This window comes from Coregonus clupeaformis, chromosome 23 (assembly GCF_020615455.1).
Source record: "Coregonus clupeaformis isolate EN_2021a chromosome 23, ASM2061545v1, whole genome shotgun sequence".
NCBI lineage: Eukaryota > Metazoa > Chordata > Actinopteri > Salmoniformes > Salmonidae > Coregonus > Coregonus clupeaformis.
Genome location: NC_059214.1, coordinates 52,227,020 through 52,247,599, shown reverse-complemented (window position 1 = coordinate 52,247,599; position 20,580 = coordinate 52,227,020). Strand labels below are relative to the sequence as shown.

The following is a 20,580-nucleotide window of genomic DNA, read 5'->3' as shown; positions in this document are numbered from 1 at the left end:
GCAGAGGGAGGGAGAGCAGAGGGACGGTGAGTCAGGTGAGAGGCAGCCTCACCGTTGTTCGCTCCCCTCAGACTGACCATCAGATGCAGGTCATCAGTCAGCCTCACCGCTGCTCTCTCCCTCCCCTCAGACTGACCATCAGATACAGGTCATCAGTCAGCCTCACCACTGCTCTCTCCCTCCCCTCAGACTGACCATCAGATACAGGCCATCAGTCAGCCTCACCGCTGCTCTCTCCCTCCCCTCAGACTGACCATCAGATACAGGCCATCAGTCAGCCTCACCGCTGCTCTCTCCCTCCCCTCAGACTGACCATCAGATACAGGCCATCAGTCAGCCTCACCGTTGTTCGCTCCCCTCAGACTGACCATCAGATGCAGGTCATCAGTCAGCCTCACCACTGCTCTCTCCCTCCCCTCAGACTGACCATCAGATACAGGTCATCAGTCAGCCTCACCACTGCTCCCTCCCCTCAGACTGACCATCAGATACAGGTCATCAGTCAGCCTCACCGCTGTTCCCTCCCCTCAGACTGACCATCAGATGCAGGTCATCAGTCAGCCTCACCACTGCTCCCTCCCTCCCCTCAGACTGACCATCAGATACAGGTCATCAGTCAGCCTCACCACTGCTCTCTCCCTCCCCTCAGACTGACCATCAGATACAGGTCATCAGTCAGCCTCACCACTGCTCTCTCCCTCCCCTCAGACTGACCATCAGATACAGGTCATCAGTCAGCCTCACCGCTGCTCCCTCCCTCCCTCAGACTGACCATCAGATACAGGTCATCAGTCAGCCTCACCGCTGCTCTCTCCCTCCCCTCAGACTGACCATCAGATACAGGTCATCAGTCAGCCTCACCACTGCTCCCTCCCCTCAGACTGACCATCAGATACAGGTCATCAGTCAGCCTCACCACTGCTCCCTCCCTCCCCTCAGACTGACCATCAGATACAGGTCATCAGTCAGCCTCACCACTGCTCCCTCCCCTCAGACTGACCATCAGGCCATCAGTCAGCCTCACCGCTGCTCCCTCTCTCCCCTCAGACTGACCATCAGATGCAGGTCATCAGTCAGCCTCACCACTGCTCTCTCCCTCCCCTCAGACTGACCATCAGATACAGGTCATCAGTCAGCCTCACCACTGCTCTCTCCCTCCCCTCAGACTGACCATCAGATACAGGTCATCAGTCAGCCTCACCACTGCTCTCTCCCTCCCCTCAGACTGACCATCAGATACAGGTCATCAGTCAGCCTCACCGCTGCTCTCTCCCTCCCCTCAGACTGACTATCAGATGCAGGTCATCAGTCAGCCTCACCACTGCTCTCTCCCTCCCCTCAGACTGACCATCAGATGCAGGTCATCAGTCAGCCTCACCACTGCTCTCTCCCTCCCCTCAGACTGACTATCAGATGCAGGTCATCAGTCAGCCTCACCACTGCTCTCTCCCTCCCCTCAGACTGACTATCAGATACAGGTCATCAGTCAGCCTCACCACTGCTCCCTCCCTCCCCTCAGACTGACCATCAGATACAGGTCATCAGTCAGCCTCACCACTGCTCCCTCCCTCCCCCTCAGACTGACCATCAGATACAGGTCATCAGTCAGCCTCACCACTGCTCTCTCCCTCCCCCTCAGACTGACCATCAGATACAGGTCATCAGTCAGCCTCACCACTGCTCTCTCCCTCCCCTCAGACTGACCATCAGATACAGGTCATCAGTCAGCCTCACCACTGTTCCCTCCCTCCCCCAGACTGACCATCAGATGCAGGCCATCAGTCAGCCTCACCGCTGTTCCCTCCCTCCCCCAGACTGACCATCAGATGCAGGCCATCAGTCAGCCTCACCGCTGTTCCCTCCCCTCAGACTGACCATCAGATACAGGTCATCAGTCAGCCTCACCGCTGCTCTCTCCCTCCCCTCAGACTGACTATCAGATGCAGGTCATCAGTCAGCCTCACCACTGCTCTCTCCCTCCCCTCAGACTGACCATCAGATACAGGTCATCAGTCAGCCTCACCACTGTTCCCTCCCTCCCCCAGACTGACCATCAGATGCAGGCCATCAGTCAGCCTCACCGCTGTTCCCTCCCCTCAGACTGACCATCAGATACAGGTCATCAGTCAGCCTCACCGCTGCTCCCTCCCCTCAGACTGACCATCAGACAGGTCATCAGTCAGCCTCACCACTGCTCTCCCCTCCCTCAGACTGACTATCAGATGCAGGCCATCAGTCAGCCTCACCACTGCTCTCTCCCTCCCCTCAGACTGACCATCAGATACAGGTCATCAGTCAGCCTCACCGCTGCTCCCTCCCTCCCCCTCAGACTGACCATCAGATACAGGTCATCAGTCAGCCTCACCACTGCTCTCTCCCTCCCCTCAGACTGACCATCAGATACAGGTCATCAGTCAGCCTCACCCGCTGCTCCCTCCCTCCCCCTCAGACTGACCATCAGATACAGGTCATCAGTCAGCCTCACCACTGCTCTCTCCCTCCCCTCAGACTGACCATCAGATACAGGTCATCAGTCAGCCTCACCACTGCTCCCTCTCTCCCCTCAGACTGACCATCAGATGCAGGTCATCAGTCAGCCCTCACCACTGCTCCCTCCCTCCCCTCAGACTGACCATCAGATACAGGTCATCAGTCAGCCTCACCGCTGCTCCCTCCCTCCCCTCAGACTGACCATCAGATACAGGTCATCAGTCAGCCTCACCACTGCTCTCTCCCTCCCCTCAGACTGACCATCAGGTCATCAGTCAGCCTCACCACTGCTCTCTCCCTCCCCTCAGACTGACCATCAGGCCATCAGTCAGCCTCACCACTGCTCTCTCCCTCCCCTCAGACTGACCATCAGATACAGGTCATCAGTCAGCCTCACCACTGCTCCCTCCCTCCCCTCAGACTGACCATCAGATACAGGCCATCAGTCAGCCTCACCACTGCTCTCTCCCTCCCCTCAGACTGACCATCAGATACAGGTCATCAGTCAGCCTCCCCACTGCTCCCTCCCTCCCCTCAGACTGACCATCAGATGCAGGCCATCAGTCAGCCTCACCGCTGCTCCCTCCCCTCAGACTGACCATCAGATGCAGGTCATCAGTCAGCCTCCCCACTGCTCCCTCCCTCCCCTCAGACTGACCATCAGATGCAGGCCATCAGTCAGCCTCACCGCTGCTCCTCCTCAGACTGACCATCAGATACAGGTCATCAGTCAGCCTCACCGCTGTTCCCTCCCCCTCAGACTGACCATCAGATACAGGTCATCAGTCAGCCTCACCGCTGCTCCCTCCCCCTCAGACTGACCATCAGATGCAGGTCATCAGTCAGCCTCACCGCTGCTCCCTCCCTCCCCTCAGACTGACCATCAGATACAGGTCATCAGTCAGCCTCACCGCTGCTCCCTCCCCCTCAGACTGACCATCAGATGCAGGCCATCAGTCAGCCTCACCGCTGCTCCCTCCCCTCAGACTGACCATCAGATGCAGGTCATCAGTCAGCCTCACCGCTGCTCCCTCCCTCCCCTCAGACTGACCATCAGATGCAGGTCATCAGTCAGCCTCACCGCTGCTCCCTCCCTCCCCTCAGACTGACCATCAGATACAGGTCATCAGTCAGCCTCACCACTGCTCCCTCCCTCCCCTCAGACTGACCATCAGATACAGGTCATCAGTCAGCCTCACCGCTGCTCTCTCCCTCCCCCTCAGACTGACCATCAGATACAGGTCATCAGTCAGCCTCACCACTGCTCTCTCCCTCCCCTCAGACTGACCATCAGGCCATCAGTCAGCCTCACCACTGCTCTCTCCCTCCCCTCAGACTGACCATCAGATACAGGTCATCAGTCAGCCTCACCACTGCTCTCTCCCTCCCCTCAGACTGACCATCAGATACAGGTCATCAGTCAGCCTCCCCACTGCTCCCTCCCTCCCCTCAGACTGACCATCAGATACAGGTCATCAGTCAGCCTCACCACTGCTCTCTCCCTCCCCTCAGACTGACTATCAGATACAGGTCATCAGTCAGCCTCACCACTGCTCTCTCCCTCCCTCAGACTGACCATCAGATGCAGGTCATCAGTCAGCCTCACCGCTGCTCTCTCCCTCCCTCAGACTGACCATCAGATACAGGCCATCAGTCAGCCTCACCACTGCTCTCTCCCTCCCCTCAGACTGACTATCAGATACAGGTCATCAGTCAGCCTCACCACTGCTCCCCTCCCTCCCCTCAGACTGACCATCAGATGCAGGCCATCAGTCAGCCTCACCACTGCTCTCTCCCTCCCCCTCAGACTGACCATCAGATGCAGGCCATCAGTCAGCCTCACCACTGCTCCCTCCCCTCAGACTGACCATCAGATACAGGTCATCAGTCAGCCTCACCACTGCTCCCTCCCTCCCCTCAGACTGACCATCAGATACAGGTCATCAGTCAGCCTCACCGCTGCTCCCTCCCTCCCCTCAGACTGACCATCAGATACAGGTCATCAGTCAGCCTCACCACTGCTCCCTCCCTCCCCTCAGACTGACCATCAGATGCAGGTCATCAGTCAGCCTCACCACTGCTCCCTCCCCTCAGACTGACCATCAGATACAGGTCATCAGTCAGCCTCACCACTGCTCCCTCCCTCCCCTCAGACTGACCATCAGATGCAGGTCATCAGTCAGCCTCACCACTGCTCTCTCCCTCCCCTCAGACTGACCATCAGATACAGGTCATCAGTCAGCCTCACCGCTGCTCTCTCCCTCCCCTCAGACTGACCATCAGATGCAGGTCATCAGTCAGCCTCACCACTGCTCCCTCCCCTCAGACTGACCATCAGATACAGGTCATCAGTCAGCCTCACCACTGCTCCCTCCCTCCCCTCAGACTGACCATCAGATACAGGTCATCAGTCAGCCTCACCACTGCTCCCTCCCCTCAGACTGACCATCAGATACAGGTCATCAGTCAGCCTCACCACTGCTCCCTCCCCTCAGACTGACCATCAGGCCATCAGTCAGCCTCACCACTGCTCCCTCCCCTCAGACTGACCATCAGATACAGGTCATCAGTCAGCCTCACCACTGCTCTCTCCCTCCCCTCAGACTGACCATCAGATGCAGGTCATCAGTCAGCCTCACCACTGCTCCCTCCCTCCCCTCAGACTGACCATCAGATACAGGCCATCAGTCAGCCTCACCGCTGCTCCCTCCCTCCCCTCAGACTGACCATCAGATGCAGGCCATCAGTCAGCCTCACCACTGCTCTCTCCCTCCCCTCAGACTGACCATCAGATGCAGGTCATCAGTCAGCCTCACCACTGCTCCCTCCCCTCAGACTGACCATCAGATACAGGCCATCAGTCAGCCTCACCGCTGCTCTCTCCCTCCCCTCAGACTGACCATCAGATACAGGTCATCAGTCAGCCTCACCGCTGCTCTCTCCCTCCCCTCAGACTGACCATCAGATACAGGTCATCAGTCAGCCTCACCGCTGCTCTCTCCCCCCTCAGACTGACCATCAGATACAGGTCATCAGTCAGCCTCACCACTGCTCTCTCCTCCCCCTCAGACTGACCATCAGATACAGGTCATCAGTCAGCCTCACCACTGCTCTCTCCCTCCCCTCAGACTGACCATCAGATACAGGTCATCAGTCAGCCTCACCACTGCTCCCTCCCTCCCCTCAGACTGACCATCAGATACAGGTCATCAGTCAGCCTCACCGCTGCTCTCTCCCTCCCCTCAGACTGACCATCAGATACAGGTCATCAGTCAGCCTCACCGCTGTTCCCTCCCCTCAGACTGACCATCAGATACAGGCCATCAGTCCAGTAAAAAATAAAATAAATAAAAATGATGCTCATTTAGTTGTGCCTCACAAGTAATTCAACAAATGATATATTACCAGTTTGATCATATAGCAATTTGTGAAATATAATTTCAAAATGGTCTAAGAACAACATTGTCAGGGCAATTCAAGCACAGCCAATATGCAGTGATAATGTACTGGGCCTATAGCCTACTGCACAAACCTCATTGCTACAGAACTGTTTCTAATTGGTTAACGTTGCATTGGCTTATGTTTTTTAAAGTCATGTTTTAAAACAATCCGAGTGGTATACCTCTGCTTGCATTTTGACTCAGAAAAGGTTGGTGACCACTGAACTAGGGTGTAGGATGCTGCTAAATCTACACAGAGTTGAATGTTGAGGAAATTAACCCGTTCAGCCAATAAACTGTAATTTGTTGGATTAGGCATTAGCCTGCTCTAGCACCGATCAGATTACAACTAGCATGTGTTCATTTGGGAATATGAATAACACAGGTTATCAAAGAGATCTCCTAAATCTACTGTTGTAGGTAATCCAGAGCAGAGCGGTGCAACTGAGAGGCAGTGTGACACCGATAATTTAGCCTGTTGCAAGCCTGTTGCAAGTGGTCCTCTGTAGCTCAGCTGGTAGGGCACGGCGCTTGTAACGCCAAGGTAGTGGGTTCGATCCCCGGGACCACCCATACCCAAAAATTAAAAATGTATGCACGCATGACTGTAAGTCGCTTTGGATAAAAGCGTCTGCTAAATGGCATATTATTATTATTACCCCTCGCCACGGAACGGGGCATGGTCGGCTGTGGGCGGTGTCACACCACACGTTTTCATTGGTTGAGGCGTATTTACGTTCCACCATGCTCGATTACGTAGAATGCGTGGTGACACATCAGGACATACATTGTTTCTCATCTCTTTTTGGGTTCATCATTTCTGTTGACTGTAAATACTTTTTATGCATACTTATGGTGTTAATAGAGATTCACTTTTCACATCTAAAATGTGTTTACTCCGTTGCTATGGTCACCGGCGGCTGTTGTCCTCCATGTGTTGAATTTACGGTTCGCCTTCAAAATAAAAGTCCCTAACTGAAAGTGATGCAAACGGATACAAATTGTGGAATCATGCCATATTCGGACTAGCTAATGCTAAACAAGGTTGGCATGTTACATCATTTAAAATTAAATACAATAATTAATTAGTTTGACAATAAACAGAATAAAGAATTGAATTCCCATTGTGGATGTATTAGACTGCATAATTGCATTGGGGGCATACTTACATGCACTGTACATCCTTACCTATGGATTGTGCACACATGAAACGGGGTAACAGTCTACTCAGAGCAGTTATTTGACCTTTAAATTGTACAAAGATTATTTAGAGAAAACATTTAAAAACATGTAAATATATATCGTGAATCGCCCATAAGTTTGAAAAAAAAATCGAGATCTGATTTTTAGGCCATATCGCCCAGCCCTAGAATAGGCCGAGTCGCTGTGGCTTCTAACATGAACCAACAGTGCTGTGATGAGACAATTTTGAAATTATAGGGTGTCAAAAAAGCACAGATGAAACGCTGGCAAGAGAACACGCCCATATCAATGACTCGCCACGCCTTTATAATTTGTGTAGGCTTAATTAAGAATTTAGATGAATGGTACATATTGCCCCAATTAGGGTTACCTTACTAAATGATATGTGGCATTATTCTCCCCGGCAATAGTGTTTACAGGCCGGGAACCATCCACGACTTTTCTCTGTGCTTGTCCCTCGGTTGGCATACACTGCATATTCCATGAACAGGGCACAAATACACTAGCCTTGTACACGGCTACCACAACACACCCATTTAGCCTGAACACATCGTTGCCAGCTCCAGATGCAATTCAATTCTAATATGCTGCCTTCGTTGAAATGCATGAACGTTGTAGCCTGGTGCATTTTCGGCCTAGCGATAATCGTGTTGTTTTTTCTTGCATTTAAACACAGGATAAATCTGCCTTGGCCATTTTTGTGTTTCCAAATGTCTCTCGATTCCACCGCTGTAGAAATGTAGGCTAATCATGGTAGCCTGATGTGGCTCCATAATCAGCGAGTAGGCTAATAAGTAATCCGATATAATAGGCAAAAATTCAACATTGCATCGCCTTTCAACAGATGAGCGTCCCCTGATTCCAATGTAACATTATTCTAACAACGTTTTGCAAATGCAGCGCGTTAAATATAGGTCAAAAATCAAGGTGGGTTTCAGGAGAGACAGAAAGCAAGCGGCTACTTACTGTCACAAATCCAGAATGTTTTCCTCTGTATCCAACGGGAAAACTGCTACAATTGATCGGAAAAGGCAATATTGTGATTTCAGTTGGTCGGTCTTCAGAATGTAAGGGTTTTCACCGCCGTCGCCGACTCCTTAGCTTCGTAACAACTCTGACACACTTATTCTTTCCAGCTCCATTCTGTGAAAATCAGCCGGGAGCGCGCCGCAGATGGGATGCGCATTCCCGTTTCCTGTCCAGCCGAGACCAAACCTGCAATCCCTCAGTGCTGCAATCAGTCTCGACCAATCAACCAACCGAGCTAAAACAAACGCTATTTATTTCAGACAGTCAATCATACAAATAACAGTGATTTAAAGACAATGTTTTCACACAGGGGTTTCTTACCTGAATATGCCTATACTGTACATACAGGTCTCACTCAGCAGTTTCTATGTCAGGGAATAGGGAAATACTCATAATATGCTTGATAATATTACCACTAAAGAAATATAGTCGAGTGGTGGTTCCTCTTCAAAGGCTTGTAATGTGAGACTGGTGAGTATAGATCTATCTTGGGACTGGTGAGTATAGATCTATCTTGGGACTGGTGAGTATAGATCTATCTTGGGACTGGTGAGTATAGATCTATCTTGGGACTGGTGAGTATAGATCTATCTTGGGACTGGTGAGTATAGCCATGGATTAGCCATGGATTATCCATTAGCCATGGATTACAGGCAACATCCGCACTGAGCTAAAGGGTAGAGCTGCCGCTTTCAAGGAACGGGACTCTAACCCGGAAGCTTATAAGAAATCCCGCTATGACCTCCGACGAACCATCAAACAGGCAAAGAGTCAATACAGGTCTAAGATTGAATCATACTACACTGGCTCTGACGCTCGTCGGATGTGGCAGGGCTTGAAAACTATTACAGACTACAAAGGGAAGCACAGCCGCGAGCTGCCCAGTGACACAAGCCTACCAGACGAGCTAAACCACTTCTATGCTCGCTCGAGGCAAGCAACACTGAAGCATGCATGAGAGCACCAGCTGTTCCGGACGACTATGTGATCACGCTCTCCGTAGCCGATGTGAGTAAGACTTTTAAGCAAGTCAACATTCACAAGGCCGCTGGGCCAGACGGATTACCAGGGCGTGTACTCCGAGCATGTGCTGACCAACTGGCAAGTGTCTTCACTGACATTTTCAACATGTCCCTGACCGAGTCTGTAATACCAACATGTTTCAAGCAGACCACCATAGTCCCCGTGCCCAAGAACTCTAAGATAACCTGCCTAAATGACTACCGACCCGTGGCACTGACGTCTGTAGCCATGAAGTGCTTTGAAAGACTGGTCATGGCTCACATCAACAGCATAATCCCAGAAACCCTAGACCCACTCCAATTTGCATACCGCCCCCAACAGATCCACAGATGATGCAATCTCTATCGCACTCCACACTGCCCTTTCCCACCTGGACAAGAGGAACACCTACGTGAGAATGCTATTCATTGACTACAGCTCAGCATTCAACACCATAGTGCCCTCTAAGCTCATCACTAAGCTAAGGATCCTGGGACTAAACACCTCCCTCTGCAACTGGATCCTGGACTTCCTGACGGGCCGCCCCCAGGTGGTAAGGGTAGGTAACAACACATCTGCCACACTGATCCTCAACACGGGGCCCCTCAGGGGTGCGTGCTCAGTCCCCTCCTGTACTCTCTGTTCACCCATGACTGCATGGCCAGGCACGACTCCAACACCATCATTAAGTTTGCCGACGACACAACAGTGGTAGGCCTGATCACCGACAACGATGAGACAGCCTATGGGAGGAGGTCAGAGATCTGGCCGTGTGGTGCCAGGACAACAACCTCTCCCTCAACGTGACCAAGACAAAGGAGATGATTGTGGACTACAGGAAAAAAAAGAGGACTGAGCACGCCCCCATTCTCATCGACGGGGCTGTAGTGGAACAGGTTGAGAGCTTCAAGTTCCTTGGTGTCCACATCACCAACGAACTATCATGGTCCAAGCACACCAAGACAGTCGTGAAGAGGGCACGACAAAGCCTATTCCCCCTCAGGAGACTAAAAAGATTTGGCATGGGTCCTCAGATCCTCAAAAAATTCTACAGCTGCACCATCGAGAGCATCCTGACTGGTTGCATCACCGCCTGGTATGGCAACTGCTTGGCCTCTGACCGCAAGGCACTACAGAGGGTAGTGCGTACGGCCCAGTACATCACTGGGGCAAAGCTCCCTGCCATCCAAGACCTCTATACCAGGCGGTGTCAGAGGAAGGCCCTCAAAATTGTCAAAGACTCCAGCCACCCTAGTCATAGACTGTTCTCTCTGCTACCGCACGGCAAGCGGTACCCGGAGTGCCAAGTCTAGGTCCAAAAGACTTCTCAACAGCTTCTACCCACAAGCCATAAGACTCCTGAACAGCTAATCATGGCTACCCGGACTATTTGCACTGCCCCCACCCCATCCTTTTTACGCTTCTGCTACTCTGTTAAGTATTTATGCATAGTCACTTTAACTCTACCCACATGTACATATTACCTCAACTACCTCAACTAGCCGGTGCCCCACGCACATTGACTCTGCACCATTACCCCCTGTATATATAGCCTCCCTCTGTCACTTTATTTTACTTCTGCTCTTTGTTTTTCTCAACACTTTTTTTTTTTTTGTTGTTTTATTCTTACTTTTTTTGTTTAAAATAAACGCACTGTTGGTTAAGGGCTGTAAGTAAGCATTTCACTGTAATGTCTGCACTTGTTGTATTCGGCGCATGTGACCAATAAAATTTGATTTGATTTGATTTGATTTTATAGATCTATCTTGGGACTGGTGAGTATAGATCTATCTTGGGACTGGTGAGTATAGATCTATCTTGGGACTGGTGAGTATAGATCTATCTTGGGACTGGTGAGTATAGATCTATCTTGGGACTGGTGAGTATAGATCTATCTTGGGACTGGTGAGTATAGATCTATCTTGGGACTGGTGAGTATAGATCTATCTTGGGACTGGTGAGTATAGATCTATCTTGGGACTGGTGAGTATAGATCTATCTTGGGACTGGTGAGTATAGATCTATCTTGGGACTGGTGAGTATAGATCTATCTTGGGACTGGTGAGTATAGATCTATCTTGGGACTGGTGAGTATAGATCTATCTTGGGACTGGTGAGTATAGATCTATCTTGGGACTGGTGAGTATAGATCTATCTTGGGACTGGTGAGTATAGATCTATCTTGGGACTGGTGAGTATAGATCTATCTTGGGACTGGTGAGTATAGATCTATCTTGGGACTGGTGAGTATAGATCTATCTTGGGACTGGTGAGTATAGATCTATCTTGGGACTGGTGAGTATAGATCTATCTTGGGACTGGTGAGTATAGATCTATCTTGGGACTGGTGAGTATAGATCTATCTTGGGACTGGTGAGTATAGATCTATCTTGGGACTGGTGAGTATAGATCTATCTTGGGACTGGTGAGTATAGATCTATCTTGGGACTGGTGAGTATAGATCTATCTTGGGACTGGTGAGTATAGATCTATCTTGGGACTGGTGAGTATAGATCTATCTTGGGACTGGTGAGTATAGATCTATCTTGGGACTGGTGAGTATAGATCTATCTTGGGACTGGTGAGTATAGATCTATCTTGGGACTGGTGAGTATAGATCTATCTTGGGACTGGTGAGTATAGATCTATCTTGGGACTGGTGAGTATAGATCTATCTTGGGACTGGTGAGTATAGATCTATCTTGGGACTGGTGAGTATAGATCTATCTTGGGACTGGTGAGTATAGATCTATCTTGGGACTGGTGAGTATAGATCTATCTTGGGACTGGTGAGTATAGATCTATCTTGGGACTGGTGAGTATAGATCTATCTTGGGACTGGTGAGTATAGATCTATCTTGGGACTGGTGAGTATAGATCTATCTTGGGACTGGTGAGTATAGATCTATCTTGGGACTGGTGAGTATAGATCTATCTTGGGACTGGTGAGTATAGATCTATCTTGGGACTGGTGAGTATAGATCTATCTTGGGACTGGTGAGTATAGATCTATCTTGGGACTGGTGAGTATAGATCTATCTTGGGACTGGTGAGTATAGATCTATCTTGGGACTGGTGAGTATAGATCTATCTTGGGACTGGTGAGTATAGATCTATCTTGGGACTGGTGAGTATAGATCTATCTTGGGACTGGTGAGTATAGATCTATCTTGGGACTGGTGAGTATAGATCTATCTTGGGACTGGTGAGTATAGATCTATCTTGGGACTGGTGAGTATAGATCTATCTTGGGACTGGTGAGTATAGATCTATCTTGGGACTGGTGAGTATAGATCTATCTTGGGACTGGTGAGTATAGATCTATCTTGGGACTGGTGAGTATAGATCTATCTTGGGACTGGTGAGTATAGATCTATCTTGGGACTGGTGAGTATAGATCTATCTTGGGACTGGTGAGTATAGATCTATCTTGGGACTGGTGAGTATAGATCTATCTTGGGACTGGTGAGTATAGATCTATCTTGGGACTGGTGAGTATAGATCTATCTTGGGACTGGTGAGTATAGATCTATCTTGGGACTGGGTGAGTATAGATCTATCTTGGGACTGGTGAGTATAGATCTATCTTGGGACTGGTGAGTATAGATCTATCTTGGGACTGGTGAGTATAGATCTATCTTGGGACTGGTGAGTATAGATCTATCTTGGGACTGGTGAGTATAGATCTATCTTGGGACTGGTGAGTATAGATCTATCTTGGGACTGGTGAGTATAGATCTATCTTGGGACTGGTGAGTATAGATCTATCTTGGGACTGGTGAGTATAGATCTATCTTGGGACTGGTGAGTATAGATCTATCTTGGGACTGGTGAGTATAGATCTATCTTGGGACTGGTGAGTATAGATCTATCTTGGGACTGGTGAGTATAGATCTATCTTGGGACTGGTGAGTATAGATCTATCTTGGGACTGGTGAGTATAGATCTATCTTGGGACTGGTGAGTATAGATCTATCTTGGGACTGGTGAGTATAGATCTATCTTGGGACTGGTGAGTATAGATCTATCTTGGGACTGGTGAGTATAGATCTATCTTGGGACTGGTGAGTATAGATCTATCTTGGGACTGGTGAGTATAGATCTATCTTGGGACTGGTGAGTATAGATCTATCTTGGGACTGGTGAGTATAGATCTATCTTGGGACTGGTGAGTATAGATCTATCTTGGGACTGGTGAGTATAGATCTATCTTGGGACTGGTGAGTATAGATCTATCTTGGGACTGGTGAGTATAGATCTATCTTGGGACTGGTGAGTATAGATCTATCTTGGGACTGGTGAGTATAGATCTATCTTGGGACTGGGTGAGTATAGATCTATCTTGGGACTGGTGAGTATAGATCTATCTTGGGACTGGTGAGTATAGATCTATCTTGGGACTGGTGAGTATAGATCTATCTTGGGACTGGTGAGTATAGATCTATCTTGGGACTGGTGAGTATAGATCTATCTTGGGACTGGTGAGTAGATCTATCTTGGGACTGGGAGTATAGATCTATCTTGGGACTGGTGAGTATAGATCTATCTTGGGACTGGTGAGTATAGATCTATCTTGGGACTGGTGAGTATAGATCTATCTTGGGACTGGTGAGTATAGATCTATCTTGGGACTGGTGAGTATAGATCTATCTTGGGACTGGTGAGTATAGATCTATCTTGGGACTGGTGAGTATAGATCTATCTTGGGACTGGTGAGTATAGATCTATCTTGGGACTGGTGAGTATAGATCTATCTTGGGACTGGTGAGTATAGATCTATCTTGGGACTGGTGAGTATAGATCTATCTTGGGACTGGTGAGTATAGATCTATCTTGGGACTGGTGAGTATAGATCTATCTTGGGACTGGTGAGTATAGATCTATCTTGGGACTGGTGAGTATAGATCTATCTTGGGACTGGTAAAATTGCCCCATGACACTGATCTTGGGTCAGTTTAGCATTTCCCCGCTAATAGTTAAAGATAGATCTGTACCCTGGAGCCTGACGTTAAAGATAGATCTGTACCCTGGAGCCTGAGGTTAAAGATAGATCTGTACCCTGGAGCCTGAGGTTAAAGATAGATCTGTACCCTGGAGCCTGACGTTAAAGATAGATCTGTACCCTGGAGCCTGACGTTAAAGATAGATCTGTACCCTGGAGCCTGACGTTAAAGATAGATCTGTACCCTGGAGCCTGACGTTAAAGATAGATCTGTACCCTGGAGCCTGACGTTAAAGATAGATCTGTACCCTGGAGCCTGAGGGGACATGTGGGGTCACAGGGATTGTTCCTCCAGTGCCTGAAGACTAACCACATGAAACAGGTCATGGTCAATGACTCATCTTAGCCCAGGGCCTGAGCTCAGACCACTGGATAGTGTATCTAGCCAGCACAGGAGGCTGCTGAGGGGAGGACGGCTCATAATAATGTCTGGAATGGAGCGAATGGAATGGAGTCAAACACCTGGAAACCATGGAAACCATGGAAACCATGGATTTTATGTATATATATATATTTATTTATTTATTTTTGGGGGTTGGTATTTTACCCCCTTTTTCGATCTTGTCTCATCGCTGCAACTCCCCAACGGGCTCAGGAGGCAAAGGTCAAGTCATGCGTCCTCCGAAACATGACCCGCCAAACCACGCTTCTTAACACCCGCCTGCTTAACCCGGAAGCCAGCCGCACCAACGTGTCGGAGGAAACACCGTTCACCTGACGACCGAGGTCAGCCTGCAGGCGCCCGGCCCGCCAAAAGGAGTCGCTAGAGCGCGATGAGCCAAGTAAAGCCCCCCCTGTTCAAACCCTCCCCTAACCCGGACGACGCTGGGCCAATTGTGCGCCGCCCTACGGGACTCCCGATCACGGCCGGTTGTGATACAGCCTGGGATCGAACCAGGGGGTCTGTAGTGACGCCTTAGACCTCTGCGCCACTTTGGAGGCCTTGTTTTATGTATTTGATACCATTCCACTCATTTTACATTTCGGTCATTTCGGTCATTTCGGTCATTTAGCAGACGCTCTTATACAGAGCGACCTACAGTTAGTGCATTCATCTTAAGACAGCTAGGTGGGACAACCACATATCTCAGTCATAGTAAGTAAAATGTTCCTCAATAAAGTAGCTATCAGCAAAGTCAGAGCTAGTAAGGGGGAATAAAGTCAAGTGCGAGTGTTATTTCACGAAAGTTTTTTAAAATATTTGTTTATTTTTTACGGGGGGTGCTGTGGGATTATTTAAGATACGCTTTAAAGAGGTAGGGTTTCAAATGTTTTCGGAAGAGGGTACCATATGAAAACACCCTTAGACCACCTGACGCTGTTCTGTGGAACCACCACAACATTGTGGTTGAAACCCCCCCCCACTTCCTCTCTCTCTGTATGTTAGCTGCAACATCTCTCTCGCTCTCTCCTAACCCAAACCGATCTATCTCAGATCAGGCTATGTCCCACATTTCACCCTATTCCCTATGTAGTGCATTACTTTTGACCAGGGCACATAGAGTGCTATTTGAGATTCATACCCAGAGAGCAGGGGTTTTAAACCCCACAGGGAGGTGAAGAGAGAGAAGAGAGGGAGGTGAAGAGGGAGAAGAGAGGGAGAAGAAGGAGAGGGAGAAGAAGAGGGAGGAGTGACTCACAAATATGGAAGGAGTGACTCACAAAGTGCAATTGCACAGTGGAATAAAAACAACACCGACTTCCTAACTGATCTGTAACTAAGGAAAACTTGCACTAATTCTAAAGAAATACTTAGCAGTATTTGGGCCTGGGTTAGCAGTATTTGGGCCTGGGTTAGCAGTATTTGGGCCTGGGTTAGCAGTATTTGGGCCTGGGGTAGCAGTATTTGGGTCTGGGTTAGCAGTATTTGGGCCTGGGGTAGCAGTATTTGGGCCTGGGTTAGCAGTATTTGGGCCTGGGTTAGCAGTATTTGGGTCTGGGTTAGCAGTATTTGGGCCTGGGTTAGCAGTTTTGGGGTCTGGGTTAGCAGTATTTGGGTCTGGGTTAGCAGTATTTGGGCCTGGGTTAGCAGTATTTGGGCCTGGGTTAGCAGTATTTGGGCCTGGGTTAGCAGTATTTGGGCCTGGGTTAGCAGTATTTGGGCCTGGGTTAGCAGTATTTGGGCCTGGGTTAGCAGTTTTGGGGTCTGGGGTAGCAGTATTTGGGTTTGTAAATAATAGGATAATGTAGAGGGACATGTGAATGAACAATATAGATTGATTGAATCTGTAACAGTAAACTCAGTGTACCTCTCAATTTGCACTCTGTTCCCTCTATTACTTCAATGAGCTCTGGTCAAAATAAGTGCACTGTTACCCACTTGGCACAGACTTCAATTCAACGTCTTTTCCCACTTTGGTTCAACGTAATTTAATTGAAATGACGTGGAAACAACGTTGATTCAACCAGTGGGTAGCCAATAGGGTGCCATTTGAAACACGACATCAGTCTAGTCTGTGAATACATGTTGTTATTCACCACAGTAAGTGTGGGTGGTGGTGGTTTAACCCTCTGCTCTGGGTGAAAACGGTATCCTCCTAGCATCAGGGGTAAATCAGAAACATTGTGTGCTCCAGTTGCTCTTCTCTCCTCCGCCCTCTGCTATCACTTCAGGGAGGAAAATAACAAGATGGAGGGTAATTTATGGATGACAACGATCCTTCGGTCCTGTCTTTAACTCTCCCGACTTCCCAACTGCAAAGGTGAGATTCAGATATGCTTCTACATCTGCATTGCTTGCTGTTTGGGGTTTTAGGCTGGGTTTCTGTATAAGCACTTTGTGACATCTGCTGATGTAAAAAGGGCTTTATAAATACAGTTGAGAGAAATTGGATCGATATCCGTTTCAGATAAGTATTTTTCTGAAGATACTGTATAAAGAATCATTTATTTAAGGCCATCTGTATGTTGATCTTTCATCTATCATGACAACTGCTGTAAAATACTTTGGATGTATTCTGTCACTTGAGTTGCCATACATTTAAAAAAGAAAATGTTGATATGAAAAGATTTTCAACAGATTTAATGCTTATAGTCATATAGTTTCTTGCTACAGTATTCAAGAAACGTTACAACAACCATTTTCCACAAAACTACCAATGTTCCATAGAAAAGAGATGACGAGGGTTTTGACCACTATATCCACACATTCTTTTCTTCACATTTGTGTTTTTTCATTAGAAATTATTGCTTATGGGTACCTTCATGTGTGTGTAACATATTACTGTTCTCAGATTTTGAATTCATGGATGTTAGATGTGTATTAAAATGGGTTTTGTTGCCAAACACTATATTTCCGTTGTTTAGCTGTGTCAGGGCGTCAGTGAAATGCGGTAGGCGAAGTCAAGCGCAGGACACAGAGCTGATCAGAAGACGTGCTTTACTCGAAGGTAAAATAAATAACAACAACCTTCACAAGTTGAACATAGAAACATGGATCGGTAGCAGCTAGTACTCCGGTGACGACGAACGCCGAAGCATGCCCGAGCAAGGAGGAGGGGCAGCCTCGGCTGAATCCGTGACAAGCTGGAATGGAATGTTCGGATCCTCTATATTTGACTGATATGTATTTGTCCCACCTAGCTATCTTAAAATGAATGGACTAACTGTAAGTCGCTCTGGATAAGAGCATCTGCTAAATGACTAAAATGTCAAATGTTAATATTTTACATACAGATAGTTATATTGCTGTATTTATTCACTTTTTTAAAATAAATATTGATGTCACAAATGTATAATTTGTACCTTTCTTTATTAAAAATGTAGTTATTTGTTACATTTGACTGTGTAAAACCTAACAGTACTCCTTATTTCTCTGAGAGTGAGGCGGATATATTATGCAAAAAAACATGACTATTTGTCTCTCTGAAATGAAACCATCAAGTGATAGATGTCAAACAAATAGATGTCTGTCATTGAATAACCCCACGCCATGATTAGGCTGTGAGAAAACACACCAATTTCTTTCATTTGTTTGTATTTATTTAACCTTTATTTTAACAGGGAAGACATATTGAGACCTAGGTCTCTTTTTGAAATGCGCCCTGTATTATGCAATATAAACAGGGGCGCAACTTTCACTGGGGATGGGGGGGGTCATGTCCCCCCCATATTCTGAAATTGCATGTGATACAAAAAGTGGCAATGGGTGCTCTAGGACCATGCGGACGCCTCCGAGAGGTCGGGTAGGCTGTTTGGAGTGTTCAGCCGGCTGGATTTAGAACCGCATGCTGACAGACTGTGTGAAGGCACAGCTTCTGGAAGGCTGGCTGGATCAGCACGGGAGAGTTGAGCATAGCTCAGTGTGGATGTGTTGCGCTCTTTCGCCGAGTTGTAAAATCAAGCAGAGCAGAAACTGGCAACTCTTTAGTTGACTGATGTAGCTGGCGAGGTAACTGCTGTTTAACTTAACAGAATAAAAAATACTAAACGAGTGTTTATTCGCAGGGCTGAGCTAGTATTGTAACGTTAGCTAATGTTTCATCCCCTCTGGACTGAGGTGAATGAATTAGCTACGCTAGCTAGTAGCTGCCACAGCCAGGTCAGCCTCCAGTTATCTGTCAGATAGTGATATGAGGTGGCTATTATTACTGTCTACCAGCTGTTGTTTGTACGGAAATGTTTTGTAGCTGTTGCAGGAATCCCGTTTCAGAAGTAAATGAACTTGGCTAACTTTCACCAGTTGATGTACCTTTAGCGAGAGCGCTGGCCAAAAGTTAGCTAACGTTAGCTATTACTTTTGCCTCAATCACACTAGACCTGAATCAAACGATGAAACCATCGGCCAAACAATTGAAGATTGACATACTGAAAAATCGTCAGTATATCAATGTAACGTTAGTTACCTGTCAGTTTCCCTAGCTAATTCCCTACTTTTCACACTGACACAGTAATAAACAGCTCCAACGTTACAGGCTTCACTGTCACGGTGCTCAGTAGAGGTCTGGGAGGGACCCATTTCTTCATCCCGCTCCGGCCCGCTGGCTTTCTGTCCAACTCCCAACCGCTACCACAGGAACTGGTCCCAAACCCAACCCCAGTCCCACAATGTTATTTTAGGCGTATGTGACCCAGCTCCCGTACCAGCCATGGTCCCAGCTCCCGTACCAGCCATGGTCCCAGCACTTTTACGCCCTAAAGGCAATATCAAAATGAGCAAAAATAACCTAAGAAATTGGTTAAATTACCAAAGGCACAACCGGGGCACAACTTTCACTGGGGACATGTCCCCCCCAGTTTTATTATTGGAATGTGATACAACACGAGGCAACGGTGTGCTTTAGGACCATGCGGACGCCTCCGAGCGGTCGGGTAGGCTGTTTGGAGTGTTTATCCGACTGGATAAAATAAAACATATATATGTCCCTCCCACTTCTAAAACCCCTGGGCGCAACGCTCACTCACCATAGTAACCTAACCTATGCTCACCATAGCAACCTAACCTATGCTCACTATAGTAACCTAACCTATGGTCACCATAGCAACCTAACCTATGCTCACCATAGCAACCTAACCTATGCTCACCATATTAACCTAACCTATGGTCACCATAGTAACCTAACCTATGGTCACCATAGTAACCTAACCTATGTGTGCGTTGTGCCTTTTCCTTTTCAGTCATGATTACATGTTATGATTGTACTTCGACTCACGTTGAGCGTCCTCCACTTCTTTCCATTGTCAATATTTATTTACAGACACTGTAGTAAACTACAGTCTAATCATATTTAAGTTAATTTTGTGGGTGGCACTATGTGATGTTTTCGATGGATGGGTCCTGGCCTCTCGGGGCCCTAGGGATCCGGGGGGACAGGGGTGGTATGCTGATCACTGGGATGACGGCCCAACTTGGGATGGGGAGGGGTTTTAGCGGGGGAAGTAGTGGAGAACAATTGGAGGGTTATTTAGTAACATTGCAAACATCATGATTTAGCTACAGTGGGGGAAAAAAGTATTTAGTCAGCCACCAATTGTGCAAGTTCTCCCAATTAAAAAGATGAGAGGCCTGTAATTTTCATCATAGGTACACGTAAACTATGACAGACAAATTGAGAATTTTTTTTCCAGAAAATCACATTGTAGGATTTTTAATGAATTTATTTGCAAATTATGGTGGAAAATAAGTATTTGGTCACCTACAAACAAGCAAGATTTCTGGCTCTCACAGACCTGTAACTTCTTCTTTAAGAGGCTCCTCTGTCCTCCACTCGTTACCTGTATTAATGGCACCTGTTTGAACTTGTTATCAGTATAAAAGACACCTGTCCACAACCTCAAACAGTCACACTCCAAACTCCACTATGGCCAAGACCAAAGAGCTGTCAAAGAACACCAGAAACAAAATTGTAGACCTGCACCAGGCTGGGAAGACTGAATCTGCAATAGGTAAGCAGCTTGGTTTGAAGAAATCAACTG

At 47.9% G+C, this 20,580-nt stretch overlaps 1 protein-coding gene across 1 annotated transcript in view; it reads right to left on the bottom strand.

Annotated features, from left to right (window-relative positions):
* LOC121537106 (ras-associated and pleckstrin homology domains-containing protein 1-like) overlaps positions 1-8,264 on the bottom strand; it is a 217,519-nt gene extending 209,255 nt beyond the window's left edge. Inside the window, 1 exon segment of the mRNA XM_041844881.2 lies at positions 8,100-8,264. The gene's annotated coding sequence lies outside the window, so the exon portion shown is untranslated.
* Positions 8,265-20,580: the final 12,316 nt, after the last annotated feature.